At 37.4% G+C, this 19568-nt stretch overlaps 2 long non-coding RNA genes across 3 annotated transcripts; one reads left to right on the forward strand and one right to left on the reverse strand.

Annotated features, from left to right (window-relative positions):
• Positions 1–725: 725 nt before the first annotated feature.
• Positions 726–3878, forward strand: LOC136069912 (uncharacterized). The gene is made up of 2 exons (XR_010631122.1): positions 726–1028; positions 2472–3878. It is a non-coding gene; the product is annotated as an uncharacterized LOC136069912 (long non-coding RNA).
• A 424-nt stretch (positions 3879–4302) lies between these two features.
• Positions 4303–18996, reverse strand: LOC112004644 (uncharacterized). Of its 2 annotated transcripts, none has more exons than XR_010631121.1 (4): positions 18471–18996; positions 18266–18346; positions 14927–15444; positions 4303–4594 (listed from the first exon to the last, which is right to left on the reverse strand). It is a non-coding gene; the product is annotated as an uncharacterized LOC112004644 (long non-coding RNA). The 2 variants fall into 2 exon arrangements; XR_010631120.1 differs by having other exon boundaries at positions 18266–18340; positions 18471–18994.
• Positions 18997–19568: the final 572 nt, after the last annotated feature.

Here is a 19568-nt window from a genome sequence, read left to right on the forward strand (position 1 = left end):
TGCTTTTATGTTAGGAGTAATTATTTGGTGTTTGTAGAGCATGTTGACAATATGTCCCCTCCTCTCATATAACGGTAAATCCTATTAATTAATTCCTCATTATAGAATTTCACATAAATATGAAAAATGAGTATCGGAAGTCACTGTGAACACCCAATATTATTTCTTGTGTTAAAAGACTCAGTATGTTCTTTATCTATGTTTGTTTTTTTTTTTTTAAACAAAAAACAAAAGAAGAAATCATTTGATGGGTAACGAAAAAACCAAAAAATCATTCGAAGGGAAAAAATAAACATTCGATCAACTCAATTTTTTGTCCTTTCTTATCAAAATTTACTGCAAAGAAGACAAACGAAAAATAAAAATAATTTCTGATCAACTCTATTATACTCCCTCCTTGGTCCTATCAATCCAAAAAGACAAAAAAATCAAATCCAAAAAGACAAAAAAAGAATGACATGAACTTAAACGGATCTAGCCTCAACCCCAATCTCTAATTTCATTTTACTGGGTGTCAAAGTTCAAAGTTCAACTGTCGTTTTACTTTAAAAAAAAAAAAAAAAAAAAAAAAAAAAAAGATGGTAGTTCCTTTTCATCATTGACATTTTTGGATTCATATCCCGTGCAATACCTAGGGTATTGCACGGGGTGCAATAGTTCTAATATTAGCCATTGATTTAATCCAATGGTTTAAAAGGATTGCCACGTCATTGATCCATGTCTCACTAATTTTTTTCTCCACTTTCTCCCACTTTTCTTTCCTTTCTCTTTCAGATTCACCAAATTTCAAAATTTTCTCTCTTCCACCAAGCCCTGCGTGGGACACTAGCGTCGAATCTCCATGATCATGGCTACAAATGGAAGCCTCTAAGGCCAATACGACCACTACCAGCGCACCTTACCAGCCTGACCTTCTCCTCTCTCAAGGTCTCTCTGTTTTCTTGTTCTCTCAAGTCTAGCTGTGGCCAAGCTTCTGCTTGCCCCTTCTCTGGCAGTGCTTCTCGGCAGCGTCACTAGCGCCGGTGGCTGTTGTGTCCTCTCTTTTTCCTTGATTTATTTTCTCTTCTATTTTTTATTTCTCTTTATGTTTGCTTTTAAGACATGACTGAAACCCTTGATTTTTATTTATTTATTTATTTATTTAGTCTTGATTAGTTTGATATTGGGTTTTCTTTATGCGTGCAAAGTCTGGTGATTTTTCTTGGGTTGGGTTTTTTTAGGTATGGCAGAATGTTCAATTGGCAGTACCTCAATGTTTTATTTTACTTTAATGTTGATCTTGGAAATGCACAGAAGATGTTTGTGAAAATGTATGTTAGAAACTTTGAAGTAATGTTAAGCTCACTGATGATAAAAATAATTGGGGTTTTTGTTAATTTCTGTTGTTTTGGTATGTGGGGTTTTTTCCTCTTGTTTGCTCACCGATTTTGGGGTAAAAGGGATGAGATTTACTCTTCTAATAATGCGACTTCATTTGTTTATTACATATTCATATCTCTGTTGGATATGTGCATACTTGTTCATTTTCTTTTATAGAATTGTATTATCTTCTATTGGTCCTTTTCTATTTGAATTCCCCTGTTATTAGCTAGTATATTTTTTTGTTGGTAACGTGAACAAATATTTTTTCTTTACATTCTTGCATTTGGGTTTCCTTTAGTTGCAGAGAAAAGTTGAAGATGACTACCACCTTATGCACGGTCAAATGTTAGACACTTTTTTACCTCTCAATGATTCATTTGCTCATAAAAATTATTTCAATGTTCATGTGTCTGAGATTTTCTCTATTTTTTCTGTATTGTTCAACAGTGAGAGCAACAAGAACATTTTATTAATACCTCTGTCTTGTTCTTGTTTCCTTTCTTTTCTTTGGATTTTACACTTTTCATGACTGCATGGCCTAGGAAATGAAATACAAACATCTTTTCAGTTAGCTAACTGCCACGTATATGGCCCCTTTTTTTTTCTCTTGAACATGGAGTAGTATAGGTCAAAAAGTTTCTAGATAATTTGTGCAAAATGCACCCACAAAGAGATGGAAATCAAAATTTTGGTTTTTGTGTTAAAGGATTTTCCAATGGTTAAAATAAAGTTGTTGGCCACATTGTGATTTTTGTTTCCCTAGATTCTTGTATATAGACATGAACAACATGCTTGTTGAAATTCCATTTTGACTACATGGGTGGAAGTAAAAGGGGCTCTCTGTTAATAGTAGAACAACAAATCTCTTTAAGAACTAGAAATATTTATGCTAGCAAAACCTATGGAGGGGTGGGGGAAGTTGTAATTCCAAGTTTTTTTTAAATATATGTAAAAGTTAAAAATAAATAAACAATGCTTTTAGATTGGAACATTGAAAGCCAGAGAGGTTATGTAGGCTTCTTTAAATTTAAAAGGTTTACTTTGCTTATGTCTATGCATGTGATGTGTGGCTTAGTTATAAACTTTATAATTACATTTTTAATGTACAGTTAAGAAGCAGGAGGCATACCAGCTGGAACTTAATGAGCAGGTCATGCCATTTAAGGTTGTTGAAGAACTTGATCTTGAAGCTTAGAGCATCTTTATCAGCTGTGCTATATGTGTCAAATGCTAAATATTTGGCACATTTGGCACACCAAACATCATTTAACCCCATTTATCAGATGTGCCATATCCCATTTTTTTTGCAACATGCTACAGTAACATCATAAATTTGTCATGGTACAGAACAGTGTGGCAAATGAATTTATTCTTTTTTTATTCTTCTTTCTCTCTCATTCTTTCATCTTCTCTATCTCCACTCTCTCTTCACCGATTCCCTCACCGATTCCCACCGACCCAACAAATCTAAGAAACCCAGTGACCATCGACCACAATCAAAACCCACAAACCCAGCAAAACAATGAAATCAACAAAAACCACAAATCTAGCAAAACAATGGCGTCACCAAAACCCACAAAAACCATTAACCCACAAACCCAGAACCAGCAACCACAGACCACATGCATCAAAAAATTCACAAACATTTCAAACCCACAAAATCTTCATCACATCTCCTCTGTGGCTTTCTGACAATCTGCCACCGACCACCCCATAACAGACCCAAACCAACAATCCAAACCAAAACCTACAAAACACCAACACACCCACAAAAAACCCATATCCTCTATCACTGATCCAAATCAAAACCGACCCACTACAAAACCCACAACCATGGGGCCACCACAAAGGTGAAATCAGTGAACCTACCACCACAATGCCACCGGACAGACGAAGAGAGAATTAGAGGTTATGGACTGAAAGGTCAGAGGAAAAGAGAGAAATTATAGATTAGAGAGAGGCGAGAGGTTCAAAGAGAGAGAGAGGCGAGAGGTTCAGAGAAAGAGAGAGAGAGAGGCGAGAGGTTCAGAGAAAGAAAGCGAGAGGTTCAGAGAAAGAGAGAAAGAGAGGCGAGAGGTTCAGAGAGAGAGAGAGACAGGCGAGAGAAGTGAAGAAAAAGAAAACATTTGATGGGTTTAGATTTGTTGTGTTTTTTTTATTTATTTTTTGAGTGAGTAATTAATATATTATTTTAATGGGTAGTAAATATTATTTTAATGTATAGAATTGAAGTATAGAACATCTGATAAATGGTATGTTGTAAAATAATGTGACAAAATAATAAAGTAAGGATTTAGTGTGGCAAAATGGCATAATTTTTGCCACATCTGATACGGATGCTCTTACAAGACCTTCTTCTTCTTTTTTTCTTTTGTGGGAATTGTGTATTATGAATTTATGACGATGGGAAGAATTGTTTCTTGTTAACAAAGTGTATATTTCAACAAAACTATTGTTATATGGCCTTGTGGTCAGAGTGTACATTCTAATAAAGTTTTGTTCATTTTTATATCAAATTCATTTCTTGTATACTCTCTTGAATTACGTTTTGATTGTAAAATTGGCCAAGCATCCTTTGAAAACCCTTGATATGTATTCATTGTTTTCAAAAGAATAAGAGTCAAGTAAACACTTCTATATAATTTGTGTCTTTGAGTCATCATCAATATTAGTTATTGCTCCAAGCAAATTCATACACAAGAAGTAACTCCATTCTGTCTAGATAAAACTTTGAAATGTATTAAGAAGGCTTATACACAAACAAAATTGTATACCTCACATATATTCATCAACACAAAATCAGCTTAGCAGCACAAAATCGGCTATAACATGAAGATGCAACAACTTGCTCAGCTATTCAATTCCGTAGCAACAACAGTGGGCAAAAACACAACACCTTGGCCAGGACAAGTCCATTTCATACTGTTTTTTTTCCCCCCAATTTGCAAAAGATATATAGTGATAAATACAAGATACATTATTGTTGACAAAGCCGTTAGTTGATTCTTGGATTCCCCATAGTCAAGATTGTAAATGGAATTGGCCAATTGAAATTGAAAATACAAGAATTTGACAGTCTTCTTGGTGCTGTAAGTGAAACGAATCAACTGTAAACTCTGTTCCCCAACTTAGCTAGAGCCTAGTTCCTTCTCTTGTTGGCATGAAGTAAAAAGAATCAACCTATTAGGGGAGCATCCTGGTGCATTTCACAATTTGATGACCTCCCTCAAGACTGCACAATATGCATATAAATTAGATTGACTTCAAAGTTTCAAATTGATTTTTTGACAAACATCTTCCGTGCATTTCCAAATCAACTTTAAAATAAAATAGACATGATAGTAACAAACTAAGACAATGAGAGAAAACTGACACACCGTGATAAATTCCGATTTCAAAAATTATTATTGAGCTAAGAAGCATAGTAATGTTTCAATGAAAGAAACTAAGAAAGTCATAATCTTTAGTGCCTATAAATGAAAGAAAATGATCTTTGGTAAAGAAATCAAGGGAAGAAAAATAAAATTCATAAATCTAATATCAAAATGTTTTAATGGCAAAGCCAAAGCCAAGAGACTCATAGATACAGCAACCTTCAAGCCTGCCACTTTCCATTTAATCACAGTACATTCTGCCATACCTAAAAAAAACCCAACCCAAGAAAAATCACCAGACTTTACACGCATCAAAAAACCCAATATCAAACTAAAAAAAGCCATGGGTTTCAGTAATGTCTTAAAAGCAAACATAAAGAGAAATAAAAAATAGAAGAGAAAATAAATCAAGGAAAAAAAGAGGACCCAACGGCCACCAGCGCCAGTGATGCCATTGAGAAGCACTGCCAGAGAAGGGGCAAGCAGAAGCTTGGCCACAACTGGACTTAAGAGAATGAGAAAACAGAGAGACCTTGAGAGAGGAGAAAGTCAGGCCGGCAAGCACCGCTGGTGGTCGTCGTGTTGGCCTTAGAGGCTTCCATTTGTAGCCATGATCATGGAGATTTGATGCTGGTGTCCCACGCAAGGCTTGGTGGAAGAGATAAATTTTTCGAAATTTGGTGAATCTGAAAGAGAAAGGGAAGAGAGGTGGGAGAAAGTGGAGAAAAAAATTAGTGAGACACGGATCAATGACGTGGCAACCCTTTAAAACCATTGGATTAAATCAATGGTTGATATTAGAACTATTGCACCCCGTGCAATACCCTAGGTATTGCACGGGATATGAATCCGACATTTTTAGTCTACTGCCGACCTCAAAATGGATGATATAAGATGAGACTTAACAACTATTGTGTAATGCGAAAATTAAACGGACTCCATGGCGGATCCTACATCCTATTGGACCCAAAGGGCTTTCCTAACGCAATATATGCCACAAGATACTTCTGCGAAGTTCACTTATAAGTAATATATAAGAAGATATTTATATAAAATTATTTGCCCCTTCAACAACACAAAATTTTTTTGAAATAAAAACCCGAAAAATGAACTCTCCACCTCTCTCCCTCTCACGAGAAGAGCAAGAAGAGCTAGCTCGTAGCAACAAGAAAGTGAAAGACGTGAATCATGCAGGATACAGGGTAGGTCCAGATTCGGGCTCCTCATCGCAAAGCCATGGCTTTGAGTCATGGAATGGGTCAGCCTCTTTCAAGGATAAACTTGTTGGTGAAATCCCGGGTGCATACACCCAAGCTTTTTGCTTTGGAGAGGCCATGGAGGACGATGTAGAGTCGGATGAGGAAGTGGAGAACTTGCGTGAAGGTCTAGTTGCTGTCAAGTTTTCCAAGGAATGTAAACAGCATATTCGTACACCATGGTCGAAAGCTCTTATCGTGAAGGTCTATGGCAGATCGGTGGGGCTAAATTTTCTCCACAATAGACTTCTATCTCTATGGAAGCCCGCTGGGAGGTTGGACTGTGTAGATTTAGGACATGAATTTTTTCTCACTCGGTTCTCATTGAAAGATGATTATGAGTCCATTCTTAAAAAGGGTCCATGGTTCATTGGAGGAAACTTCCTCTCCATCCGACCTTGGGAGCCTGACTTTCATCCGGCATCGGCAAATGTCGCCTCAGTAGCTGTATGGATACGACTAAATGAGCTCCCAATCGAGTACTATAATCCCGAAGCTCTCTTGCAAATTGGTAAGTCCATTGGAAATGTGTTGAGAATAGACTCCAATACTGCCACAGAATCGAGAGGCAGATTCGCGAGGATTTGTGTCCAAATCGATGTGGATAAACCTTTGGTCACAGCGGTACTGATTGGGAAATTTGAGCACACTGTGTGTTATGAAGGGATACAGAAGCTATGTTTTTCTTGCGGTAGAATCGGTCACCGGAAAGATAGCTGCCCGTATACAATCCGTCCAGATCAAGTGCCAACGGAGGAGGCAACGGAGGAAGCTGAAGTTTTGCGATCTCGTGCATGCGATTTGCATGAACCTGACACCATCAGAAATGAAGGGGGGCCCAGTAAGGTAATGGATGGAAGTGGGAATGAGGAGATGCAGGTGGTACGTACGGCCCTTGGACTATTGTCGCACGCAAAAAGAATGGGACAAAATACCATGGTAGTGGAGGGAATCACGCAGTCTTTGATAACGGTCGTCTTAGGCAAGAGCTAAGGAAGAATGTAAATGAGGCTAGGCTCAGTAACACCACGGGTAAGTTCAAGACCAATGATGGGCCTGTGAGGGAGGCTAAAAGGAAACTTATGCCTCTAAAAAGTCTCAATGAAGCCCACTTTGTTAATGCTATCCAAAGCATAGGTAATACTTCGGCCCATGCAGCCCAAGATTCTTCAGATCAAAGCCCATATATGTCTAATATGGAGAATGCAAGGGAACAGAACAGAACTGATGTGAATTTCAGATACGCTAACTCCAAAGCTTCGGTCAAGGGGAAAAAAGCACTTGCACGTGCTAGGATACCACAAAACTTTACACGTGATCTCACTAGAAACTTCCAGCCTATTTCCCCAATTCCTCAAGCCGAAAATCATCACAATCTGAAGCACTTGACGCCAACTAAGTGTGATGGAGAGTCTAAACAGAGAGATGAAGGTCATAGCTTTGGTGATGATCAGCTTGGAACCATGCCTTGGTCGGAGGTGGGATACAATTTTGGTGGGAGTTGGAGCCGAGAAAACCAACGGCAAATCTCCAAGAATGTGGAGGTGCATCCTTCCAATGATCGTGACGAGTGCGTAGGAGGGCCACCAAGCTTTCTCGGATCCAGCCTAGGCGGAGGCGAAGAAGCCGTGGTGGGTACTAGTAAGAAGAACCTTGGGGTTCAAAATCCTAGTGACACCCCAAGAATTGGAGATGGGGCTGCTGGTGCTGTGTCCGAAGGAGGGGCAAACAAAGGAGATATGGGAGCTGATCAGATGGAATTTGAGAGTGGAGGGCATGTTGATGCCTCCTGTTGAAAAGTGGTTCACCCTTTGTCACGTATTCCTCATGAATGTTATTATATGGAACTGCAGGGGAGCTTTGAAGCCCACCTTTCAAAGTCACATTAGAGAGTTGATTCGAAATCACAATCCAACCATTTTAGTTCTGATGGAAACCAAAGTTGGTGGTGTGAGGGCTAGAGAAATTACTGACCGTCTCCCTTTTGATGGAGTGGTTCATACGGATACTATCGGTTATGCTGGCGGGCTTTGGATGCTCTGGAATACTGATAGAGTGGAGGTCAAACCGCTTTCAAGTACTGAGCAGGAGATCCATGCTGTGGTTAAGGTAATTAATTCTAACACTAGCTGGTTATTTACTGCAATTTATGCTAGTCCTAGGAGTGCCGAAAGGCACATTTTATGGAATAACTTAAATAAAGTCGCAGACCTTCATGATATGCCGTGGGTTATTGCGGGTGATTTTAATGAAACTCTGACTGCTGATGATAAGTTTGGGGGTAGGGCTGTTGGGGTTAATAGTTCCCTACGTTTTAAAGAGTGTCTGGACAATTGCAACATGATCGACATTGGTTTTTCTGGGCCGCGCTTCACTTGGACTAATAAAAGGGAAGTTCAAGCTCTTATTCAAGTGAGGTTAGACAGATTCTTTGTCAACTCTAGCTGGTTCTTACTCTACCCCGAAGCAAAAGTCATGCACCTCACAAGATGTCATTCGGACCACTGTCCTGTTCTGCTAGATTTGATTCCTAGAGTAAATAGGGAGAGACAAAGGCCTTTCAAGTTCCAAACCTGCTGGTTGACTGATCCCACTTTTCCGAGCATTGTTACACAGGCCTGGAGACAACCTTGCAACCTTGGAGAGGCGATTGAGCACTTCACTAAGGAGGCTACTGATTGGAACAAGCAGTATTTTGGTAATATTTTTGTCAAGAAAAAGAATATTCTGGCGAGACTGAAAGGTATTCAACGGGCAGTTTCGGTTAAGCCTTCAACTTTTCTCTTAAACCTTGAAAAAGAATTGGTGAAGGAGTTTGATACTATCCTTTGTCAGGAAGAGGAGTTATGGGCTCTCAAATCTCGGGTTAACTGGATGATCCAAGGGGATAGAAATACCGCTTTCTACCATGTCTCGACATTGGTGAGAAGGAAAAGGAACCAGATCTTAGCAATCAAAAATTCAGTTGGGGGTTGGATTTATGAGGAGAATGGTATTAAGGACCACATTAGAACAGGATTTATGGATATTTTCACGTCTTCCTTCACTAGTGTTCCTCGAGCAGCTCCCTTATTTTCTCAATGGCAAGTTAAGCTTACAGATGAGGAGAAGCTTAGTATTGGTGGGGTTGCAACGGAAGATGAAATCAAAGCAGCCTTGTGGTCGTTGAAAGCCTTTAAAGCTCCGGGTCCAGATGGTTTGCATGCGGGGTTCTTCCAAAGATTCTGGCTGCTAGTGGGTAGATCAGTAACTGATGAAGTGAAGAGGATTTTTGATGAGAAGAGAGTTCCTGCTTATTTGAACAGTACTTTTGTTGCGCTTATCCCTAAGATTCAAGGGCCGGAGACCTTAGGGAACTATAGGCCTATAAGTCTTTGCAACACAGTCTACAAGATAGTCACAAAGATCATAGTGGCTAGATTGAGACCTTTGCTTGATACACTTATTTCTCCCCTCCAAGCTGCTTTTGTTCCGGGAAGAAGGGGCATTGATAATGCAATCATTGCCCAAGAAGTTATTCATTCCATTAGCAAGAAGAGAGGCAAGGTGGGTTACATGGTGTTGAAGATTGATTTGGAGAAGGCGTATGATAAGTTGGAGTGGAGTTTTGTTAGAGACATGTTATTAAGATTTAATCTCCCTATGGATCTTATTGACATTATTATGAGTTGTGTTTCAACAGTCTCTACCTCAATTTTGGTCAATGGAGATGCTCTAGATCCAATTTATCCTTCAAGAGGGATAAGGCAAGGGGACCCACTATCCCCTTACCTCTTCATCCTTTGCATGGAACTTCTTGGGCAACTCGTTGAGGAGAAATGCAGAGATAATTTGTGGCAGCCAGTCAAAGTATCTCAAAGTGGCCCGACCCTCTCTCATTTGCTTTTTGCAGATGACATTGTCCTTTTTGCCAAAGCGGACCTTACCAATTGTATAGCCATCAGAGATGTTTTAGATGTTTTTTGCAGCTTGTCGGGCCTGTCTGTTAGTGATGCAAAATCAAGAGTTTATTTTTCTCCAAACATTGATATTGACACTAGAGAATCTCTATGTGATGTCCTTGGTTTTACCTCTACTCCGAACATTGGTAAATATTTAGGGATTCCTCTAAGGACTTCTGGTTCTTCTTCCCATGATTATAATTTCATCTTGGATAGAGTGAAACAAAAGCTTGCAGGCTGGAAGGCCAACTTATTGTCATTAGCAGGGCGGAATGTGCTCATCCAGGCATCCACATCGGCAATTCCATCTTATGTCATGCAGTGTAACTTATTGCCGAGGAAAATTCTTGATGGCATTGATAGAATTAACCGAAATTTTTGCTTTGGGGCACAACAGACTCAATGAGGAAGATTCATTGGGTTGGGTGGCATAAGGTGACTGAGAGTAAAGAAAATGGGGGTCTAGGTTTGCAGACAGCTAGGGGAAGGAACATAGCCATGCTTGCCAAGCTTAATTGGAGACTTAACACTGAAAAGGATGCTCCATGGTCCAAAATGCTTCAAGCAAAATACTGCAATACCAGAAGGTTAAATGCGGCTAATGCAGACAAGTTGCCTTGCTCGCGGATTTGGGCAGCTATCAAAAAAGGTAGGGAAGTTTTTACTAAAGGGAGCATGTGGATAGCTGGGAGGGATAGCAAGTTAAGTTTCTGGCATGGGAAGTGGATAAAGGCAGGCCCTCTCAGACATCTCATTCAAGGTCCTTTACCCCGAGAAGCATCCAGTTGGGCTCTCAAAGATATTATGGGGGATTCGGGGCTAGATTGGAACCGGCTTCCTTTTGTTTTTCCTTCAGACATGAAACAATTGCTTCAAGCCATTCCTTTTTCCCTAACAAGTAGAAGCGGCGATAAACTTGCTTGGGCTGAGAATCCGAAGGGTAGTTTTGACTTAAAGAGTGCCTATAATCTTGCTATGGGAAGGGAGGGAATTACTCCATTTACAGTAAGTTGGATTTGGAAAGCACCAACTCTTCCACGCATCAAAACTTTTATGTGGCAATGTGCTCATAATAGCATTGCTGTTAGGGAATGTCTCACAAGAAGGGGAGTGTTGGAAGATGAAGTTTGCCCTATCTGTAATAGAGAAGTTGAATCTGTTGTTCATGCTCTAAGGGACTGCCATTGGGTTCAAGTGGTGTGGAATCAACTTGGTGTGCAGATGAGCAATCATGGGTTCTGGATGTCCAATCTGACAGATTGGTTAAATTTAAATGGTAGGATGAACACCAACCAATCTGCTGGAAAACCCCCTTGGAAAAGTATTTTTCCTTTCGCCATTTGGAACATATGGAAGAATAGGAATGGCTTCGTCTTCAACAGGAAAAATTTGAATCCAAACTTGGTGACCGATATTCAAAATCAAGCAATGGAGTTTATGTGTTATATTGCAACTCCAAGGGAGCTGTCACGGCGCATCATCAGAAGGGTACGTTGGGAGAAACCGCCACATGGCTGGGCTAAGCTGAACACGGATGGGGCTGTTGCAGGAAATTCGGGTCTAGCAGGTTGCGGAGGTCTGATTAGAGATAAGCACGGTGCATGGCTTGCTGGATTCACAAGGAACATTGGATCAACTTCTAGTTTTGCAGCTGAACTATGGGGCCTTAGGGATGGGCTAGCACTTTGCTGTAACCTTAATATAACCTCTCTTCTTGTTGAGTTTGATGCCAAATCAGTTGTGGATATTTTCCAGAACCCACAGTATGAGAATACTATAATTTCACCTATTATGGATGACTGTAGACAGCTGATGATGCAGGTCCAACATATCCAATTTAAACACTGCTACCGGGAGGCAAACCGTTGTGCGGACATGCTGGCTAGAATGGGGATGGATCATGAGTTAGGCTTGGTGCATTATGCTCAGCCACCTGAAGACATTAGGACTAGTTTGTCTGAGGATTGTAATGGTTTGTTCTTTAGCAGAATTTGTACTGATACTATTTCTTAGTCTGTAATGAATCGTCCTTTACCAAAAAAAAAAACAACACAAAATTTTTTTAATAGAATTTCTTCTTCTTCTTTTTAAGAGAATTTTTTTATAGAACTTTCAACCACACAAGTTAATGTGGCAGCGGAAATGGAGTCTCACTATTATAGAAAAATAATATCTCTAACAAATCAAGGTTGAAATTATGATAAAAAAGCGTTGAGTTATTTGGTCCAGGTGGATGTAGTCAAATCTGATTACATAGAGAAATAGAATCACTAATAATTTTGTAGTTCGATTGGTTAGCACCTCTTAATTTTTTTTTTTTTTTTAAAATACATCCATGATTCAACCTTACTTTCCCAACTTTCAAATAAATAAAAAAAAGAGTAAGGATTTGCTGCAAACAAGGTTGCAGCACTTCCTACATAATGGTACATGTGTCAAAAAATTAGAGTGACACCTGTCAGTTAGCAATTTAATGAATAAAGTCTGTTAACCTCTTAACTTATTTCTCTCACATGATGACAAACTCCTCCTCTCTCTTCAAGACCCCATAAATGTTCTCCTTTCTCTCTCTTCTTCCTCCCCCTCAAATACCCAGCCCCAAAAACCAAATCAAAATAGAAATTTCTCTCTATCTCTTCAAAAATAATTGATTGTTTATGATGATTAATCCCAATGAATAGAGCAAAGGGTCACATTTCATAAGATGCTACCTAAAACCCAAAGCCTCCATGGCCGAAACACAAGTAATCGAAGCTCTATGGCTCCACCACAAACCAGCATGGCCGAACCTTCAAGAGCTCACCCACCATCGGTGGTGGTCTTCTCCTCTTCCTATGTTTTAATTTTCGGTCTATTTTTCTGTGTATGGCTGAAAAAGCTCTACATTTGTTTGGTTGGTTGTGGGTTTGAGAATTTGGTGTTTTGTTTGAGGATTTGAAAAATGGAGGTTCTTGTTTTGGGCATGGATTTTTTTTCAAAATTAATCTATTTGTGGGTTTTGGGTAGGCCGAAAAAAATGGGTTTTGATTTGGGTTTGTCGGCTATGATTTGTATGTATGTGAATCTAAGCATGTGTGTACAATTATTTTTGAAGAGAGAGAGAGAGAGAGAGAGAGAATGAGAGATTTGTATTTTGATTTGGTTTTGTGAGGGCTGGATATTTGAGAAGTGAGAAGAATGAAGGAGGAAGGAGTGAGAGAGAGATATTTGTTGTTGCTGAGAAAGGAGAGAGGAGTGCGTTGATGAGGTTTTGAAGAAAGAGAGATTTAATGTTAAGAGTTAACGGACGTTATTCATTAAATTGGTAATTGACAGGTGTCACTCTAATTTTTTGACACGTATACCATTATGTAGGAAGTACTGCAATCTTGTTTGTAGCAAATCCTTGCTAAAAAAAAAAGTACAAAGCGAATTGGGATGTGTAAAGTCAAATAACAAGGATTTTTTTTTGAACAATTAATAATATATTATTATTAATAATGATTAAAAACAAAGTTGTGGTCAAATTATATAGGAGAATCGCCTTTATTCAAAACTCGATGATGATGCAAAGAAAATTAGTGAGCCAATTATCCAAATGAGGGGTGTTAGTGTAGGGAATTAACACGAAATTCCCAACATATGAGAAACAAATATATATATATATATATATTAGAGAAAACACACACTAAAGAAAAAATAATCACATACACAAGACAGTATTTACGTAGTTCAGCAATTTGCCTACGTCCACAAAGTTGCAGGGATTTCACTATTATTAGGAAAAAAAAAAATACAAGTGCAGCAGTACAATTTCTCTCTCTCTCTCTCTCTCTCTCTCTCTCTCTCTCTCAAAACTACATCAAGAAAAACCTAATCACCAAAATAACAGTTTTTATATCCTGCGCATAGGATTCACAATGGGCTACAAAGTCTTTGATTTTAATGGGTTAAATGGATGGGTTGGATTATTAAATAAGTTGGGTGGGTAATGGGTAAATAATATAAATTTAAACGGGTAATAAATGAGTTAATGGGTAGTTATATACCCGACTTATTTAAGACCCAATTCAAAATCTACCAAACCCGCCTAATTGCTACTCCTATTCTTGAGAAACACAATCAATTTGGCTAAAGTGGCACCATGAATGCATATTCATGTTTTTTGGTCTAAGCTTTGGCAACTTAAAGTTGCACGGATTTTACTATTATTAGGAAAAAAAAAAAATACAAGTGCAGCAGTACAATTTCTCTCTCTCTCTCTCTCTCAAAACTACATCAAGAAAAAACCTAATCACCAAAATAACAGTTTTTATATCCTACGCACAGGATTGACAACGGGCTACAAAGTCTTTGATTTTAATGGGTTAAATGGATGGGTTGGATTATTAAATAAGTTGGGTGGGTAATGGGTAAATAATATAAATTTAAACGGGTAATAAATGAGTTAATGGGTAGTTATATACCCGACTTATTTAAGACCCAATTCAAAATCTACCAAACCCGCCTAATTGCTACTCCTATTCTTGAGAAACACAATCAATTTGGCTAAAGTGGCACCATGAATGCATATTCATGTTTTTTGGTCTAAGCTTTGGCAACTTTTTTGTCAATTTGCAGTATTTTCATATGGCTGCATGGTTGGGTGAGATTCGGTGTCCTAATTTTGGCTTCTGTTTGGTTTTGTTTCTCTTACTACGGAATTTTGGCATTGTCACAACAATAAAATAATATAGAAATCTCACATTCCGTATAACCTTTCAACCTTAAAAGTTGAGTTATTAAAAATTTGCAAAATTGCATTGCAAATTTTATTATCTAAGCAGTTGGAAGTGAGATCTTCAGTAAAGTATAAAAACATATGCTGAATATAGTATAAATAACCATACTTTAGATAGAACGTAAATAAATTCAAACTTCCACAAACAGAAAATTGCTTAAGTGAAAATTTTGCTTACTTTATGTCTAATTAACAACATGTCATTGAAACAATTTTTTCCATCTGAATACGTACCATTGTCTTCCTATTCCCTTTAAGAAAATGCTTGAGAAGCTGCTTGCTAGAATTTCTGTTGGACCCAATCATATATCTGATCAACTAATTGACAAATCTTTTTAAACAAGCTACATACTGCATTGAGTACTAAATTAACTGTGTAGTAAACACACAGATAAATTAGTTGGTACAAATGACGTACCCCTAGGATCAGGATTGGGCATAAATTAACCATGAATAGCCAAAAGGGAGAGATGATTATTGCAAAGAGTAACTCAATAGCAATAATTCCAGAAACCAAACAAATGAACCTCAATATGGGAAGGTATCCAGCATCTTGAGGTTGTAGTTTTATCCCCATATATGCAATGTGATGGACGATTGTAGCCATGAAGAAAAGCAAGATGATAGCAAAATGTGTATGAAGTGGGGAGACACCCAAGACTTGGAAGTGTAAACCAATTAATGCAGTTGGAAACAAGGCGAGTTCACCAAGAAGCGAGTGAAATGCTTCAATGAAATATAGTGCTTCATCACTGGCACATACACAAACAAGAAACCCTTCAGCTTTAATATTACTTTTTCACCCAAACATAAGAAAATCATAATCCACTTAACTTTCAAAAAAATAAAAATAAATAAATCCCTTCAGCTTTATTAGGTTTCTCTCCCAAACCTACCGCAATGAGTGCAATTCAATGTGAAGAGATGAAGAAGCCACTAACAATATTATTTCATTCACCCTTACTACAAAAATTAATCTTTAACAATTTGTCCCATCAAGAATTCATAAAATTCAGTATTTATATGCATGTGTGACTGTGCAGTTGTGATTTTGTAATAATTGAAGTCATTCAATAAGCCATAGGTCTAACATAGGACTTACTGTTCCTCATCCATGAATTAGTGTTGATGTTGAAATCTAAAAAACAACAACCAAGCCTTAGTCCTAAAACTTTGAAATTGGCTAGGGATCCTCAACAAACTAATCAAGGATCCTCATTTGTAATATTCATCCATTTTTGTAAAAATTTCAAACTATAGTTTTTTATATTTGTTTTATGTTTTTTTTTTTTCGTCTAAAAAGTGCTTTCCTAATGGCAAATGGAGAGGTAGCATACTAAAACTTAACAAAGCTAATCTCAGTTGGGTAAAGTGATCTAACTTTTGAACCATGGGCAGGCAAGGTAAAAATAGGCCTAATCTCAAGTGGGTTACTTGCAGCTACCCCAAAAATACCTCTACAAAAACTACTTCATAGAACATTGCTGTCATAAAGGGCAATATGAAGAAAGCATAAAAAGAAATTTTCTTGGTTGTGAGAATCTGGAAAGCAAAAGGAAGATCAGAAGTAGAGATTTCCATTGAAAATTGCAAGTATATTTGAAAGAAACTAAAGAAAATTTATGGAAGCAGATTTGAACTATGGTTTTCCTCATAAAGGAGACCAGTCAATGCCACTAAACTATAAGACTCTTGGCATTCAAAGTAAATCGTATTAGAAGTGATGAACCTCTTATTGTTAAAAGACATGCACAAACCTAGAGCTTGGGCTTTCTAGGCTAAGTTTAGCGAAGGCTAACATCATGGATATATGATAATTTAATAACACAACCAGACAGATTTGAAAGAAACTAAAGAAAATGTATGGAGGCAGATTTAAACTATGGTTTTCCTCATAAAGGAGACCAGTCAATGCCACTAAGCTAGAAGACTCTTGGCATTCAAAGTAAATCGTATTAGAAGTGATGAACCTCCTATAGTTAAAAGACACGCACAAACCTAGAGCTTGGGCTCTCTAGGCTAAGTTTAGTGAAGGCCGACATCATGGATATATGATAATTTAATAACACGACCAGGCCTTGCTAACATAAAAATCTTAAAGGAGCCCAACCCCTGGGCTGAATTTGGGAACATGTATTTAGATTTAGAATTTGGATTTCAAATCAATAAGGGGATTTGGAAATCATTATTTTGCAATTCATGGGTTTTTAATCCCTTGTTTTGGATCATTTATATGGTTACTAGGAGTTCAACATCAGGGGCATAAACTCTAGTCAAAATCTCAAGCATTGACTATCTTAAACCAACAATCATAACAAGAAACCCAACTGGCAAAGGAATAAAACCCATCTCTTCTTCCTCTTTTTTGCATCTCATTCATACTATGTTTTTGTTGGATGCACAAATCTTGTCTATCATTGGCCTTAAATATCAGAGAAGCTTGAAAAACTTAAAAGAAAACATAAAACCATGCTAGTACAGAAAAAAACCTTTTCCCCTTTCCTTCCTGCTAATTTTTATACTAATCTGAATATGCCCCAACAATGATAATGGGCAACTCTTTTCTTAAATCTTCAAAGAGCACAAAAACAACCAAGCAAAACAACACATACCCCCTTCTCCTTGAAAGGGGAAATTGTGACTATTTGATAGAGAAATTATGTGGGGTTTTATGGTTTTCATAGGTAAGAGTTAGGGCTTAAATTGGGGTTGTTTAGAAGAAGAAAAAGATAGATATTAACAGTGCTCAGAATTGACACCAGAATTTAGCCCGTAGGCTTGTTCCTGCACAAAGCTTGGTAGTGGGCAAAAATGCTTCTTTTTTTTTTTTGGATAAGTAAGAAAGATGCATATTCAAAAAGCTACTTTATGCATGAAAAGCACAAAGCAGACCAGAAATTACAAAGAAGAGAGAAAGAACAAAGAAGAAAATTAATTACAAAAAAGGTGAGAACTAAGCTACTTGGCTACAACTTATTTTGAATTTTGAAGTAATAACAAATTCATCTTCTATGGCTGCATCAAACCCCTAAAGAAAAGTGACTCTATAAGTAAAACATACCATGAATTGAGCAATAATTAAGAAACCCAATTCATATAAAACAAATGCAAAATGAAAATGGACAGCCGAAAAAAGAAAATTTCAATTATTCATAGCCTCTAAAGATAAACTTGCCTTCCATCTTCAACCAAACCAATAAGTTTAACAATTACGCATCAATAAATATCATAGACCTAAGATGTTTAACTAACCCTACTAAATAATCCCTTCTAAATAATCCAAAATTATGCATATCCAGAACTGAAGCTAACTCCTAAGCACAATGAGCTTTACAGGCACATATACAAACATATTTATACAAGAACCCAAATTTGTTTGATAGGCGATAAAAGAGCTACCAAAATTGAAACCTTCAATCTGATCACTAAATTAAAAGCCAAATTAACGTTGAAAATGTTAGAGAAAAAAAGGCAATAAATCAATTATTATGTAACAAAAATTGATCCAAGTAACAATCAAATTTGCAAAATTGAAAAACGATGGAAGAGAGAGCTTAAAGCTAGAACCCAAACCTGTTCAGTCGGTTATAAATTGCTTCCAAAATTGAATCCTTCAATCTGATGGCTAAGCCCAGAGCCACATTTAAGCTGAAACTTGCAGAAAACAGAAGACAAAAAAAATTAATTATTAAATAAAAATTGATCCAATCATCCAAGTAAGAATAAATTATAAAATAAAAATAAAAAACAAACAAACAAAGGAATAGAGCTAATAAACCTAGAAGCCAAAACTGTTCAATCGGCCATAAAAAGCATTCAAACGAGGGATTTGGGTTTGGATCCAAACTCTTAAATTCACATTTCTTAACATGCCATTTTATGGCATCCCAGACCTCAAATAACAAAACGATTGACACCAATTTCGCAGCAACGAAGCTGCTCACAACGCTTCTATCCGCTGCCGAAGCCATACCCATCAAATATTATTAGAATTTGACGGTTGACACCCATGGCAAACTTGCTCGAAACAAAGGAAGTACAAGCTCTCCTTGTCGGAAACTTAAGTGGTCCGTGACTAATAACCATATCCATAAACGGAGAGCGCAGGAGGTAGAGAGAAGGAAGATAAGGATTGTGAGAGAAGAGAGTGGAGAAGTTTTTAGGCTTTGATCGCAAACCCAATTTGTTAAGGACAATGTTTCTCCAAAGAGAAAATGCCTCTAAACTCTTTTTAGCATTTTTTAACTTGAACACCCCAAATTTTCCCTCAAATAAGATGTTGTTTACTCTTCGTCAATAAATTTTTTAAATACATAAATCTTGGGCCAAAAATTTTAAATTCAAATATTTGATTAATGATGTAGTTAATAGTTTTTTTTTATCTTTTTAAAATTTTACAAGTACAGATGATCTAATAATACATCCAATAAAAGAAAAAGGAAAAAGTTTAACAATGTTGATGTCGACTTTGGCAAGAAGACTTGAAAATAGGAAGAAGAAAAGTTAGTAAATTGAAAAGAAAACCATTAAACCCGAATAGTATGAATAATAGACCATAGGCCTACAAAATAACAAAAGGGGCTCAAATAAATTAAGCGGGCCCAAAGAAACCCGGAGAAAGAAGTGGTAAACCCATAAACATTATAAGAAATAGAAAACAAACAAAAATAGGCCAAAGGAAAGAATCAAGTAAATAAAGGTTGGTGGAAAGGCCTAGAAACCCCGAAGGTAAAGGATACGATAATTTGGGTTGGAGAAGCCCAAAAGACTTAGCAAAAGCCCATGTGAATGAAGAACTGGAATGGATCGGGAATGCCCAAGGAAATGAAACAGGCCGAGGATGCCCAAAAGAATGAAATAGACCAAGAAAGCCTAG

This window comes from Quercus suber, unplaced genomic scaffold (genome assembly GCF_002906115.3).
Source record: "Quercus suber isolate HL8 unplaced genomic scaffold, Cork oak 2.0 scaffold_196, whole genome shotgun sequence".
NCBI classification, from domain to species: domain Eukaryota; kingdom Viridiplantae; phylum Streptophyta; class Magnoliopsida; order Fagales; family Fagaceae; genus Quercus; species Quercus suber.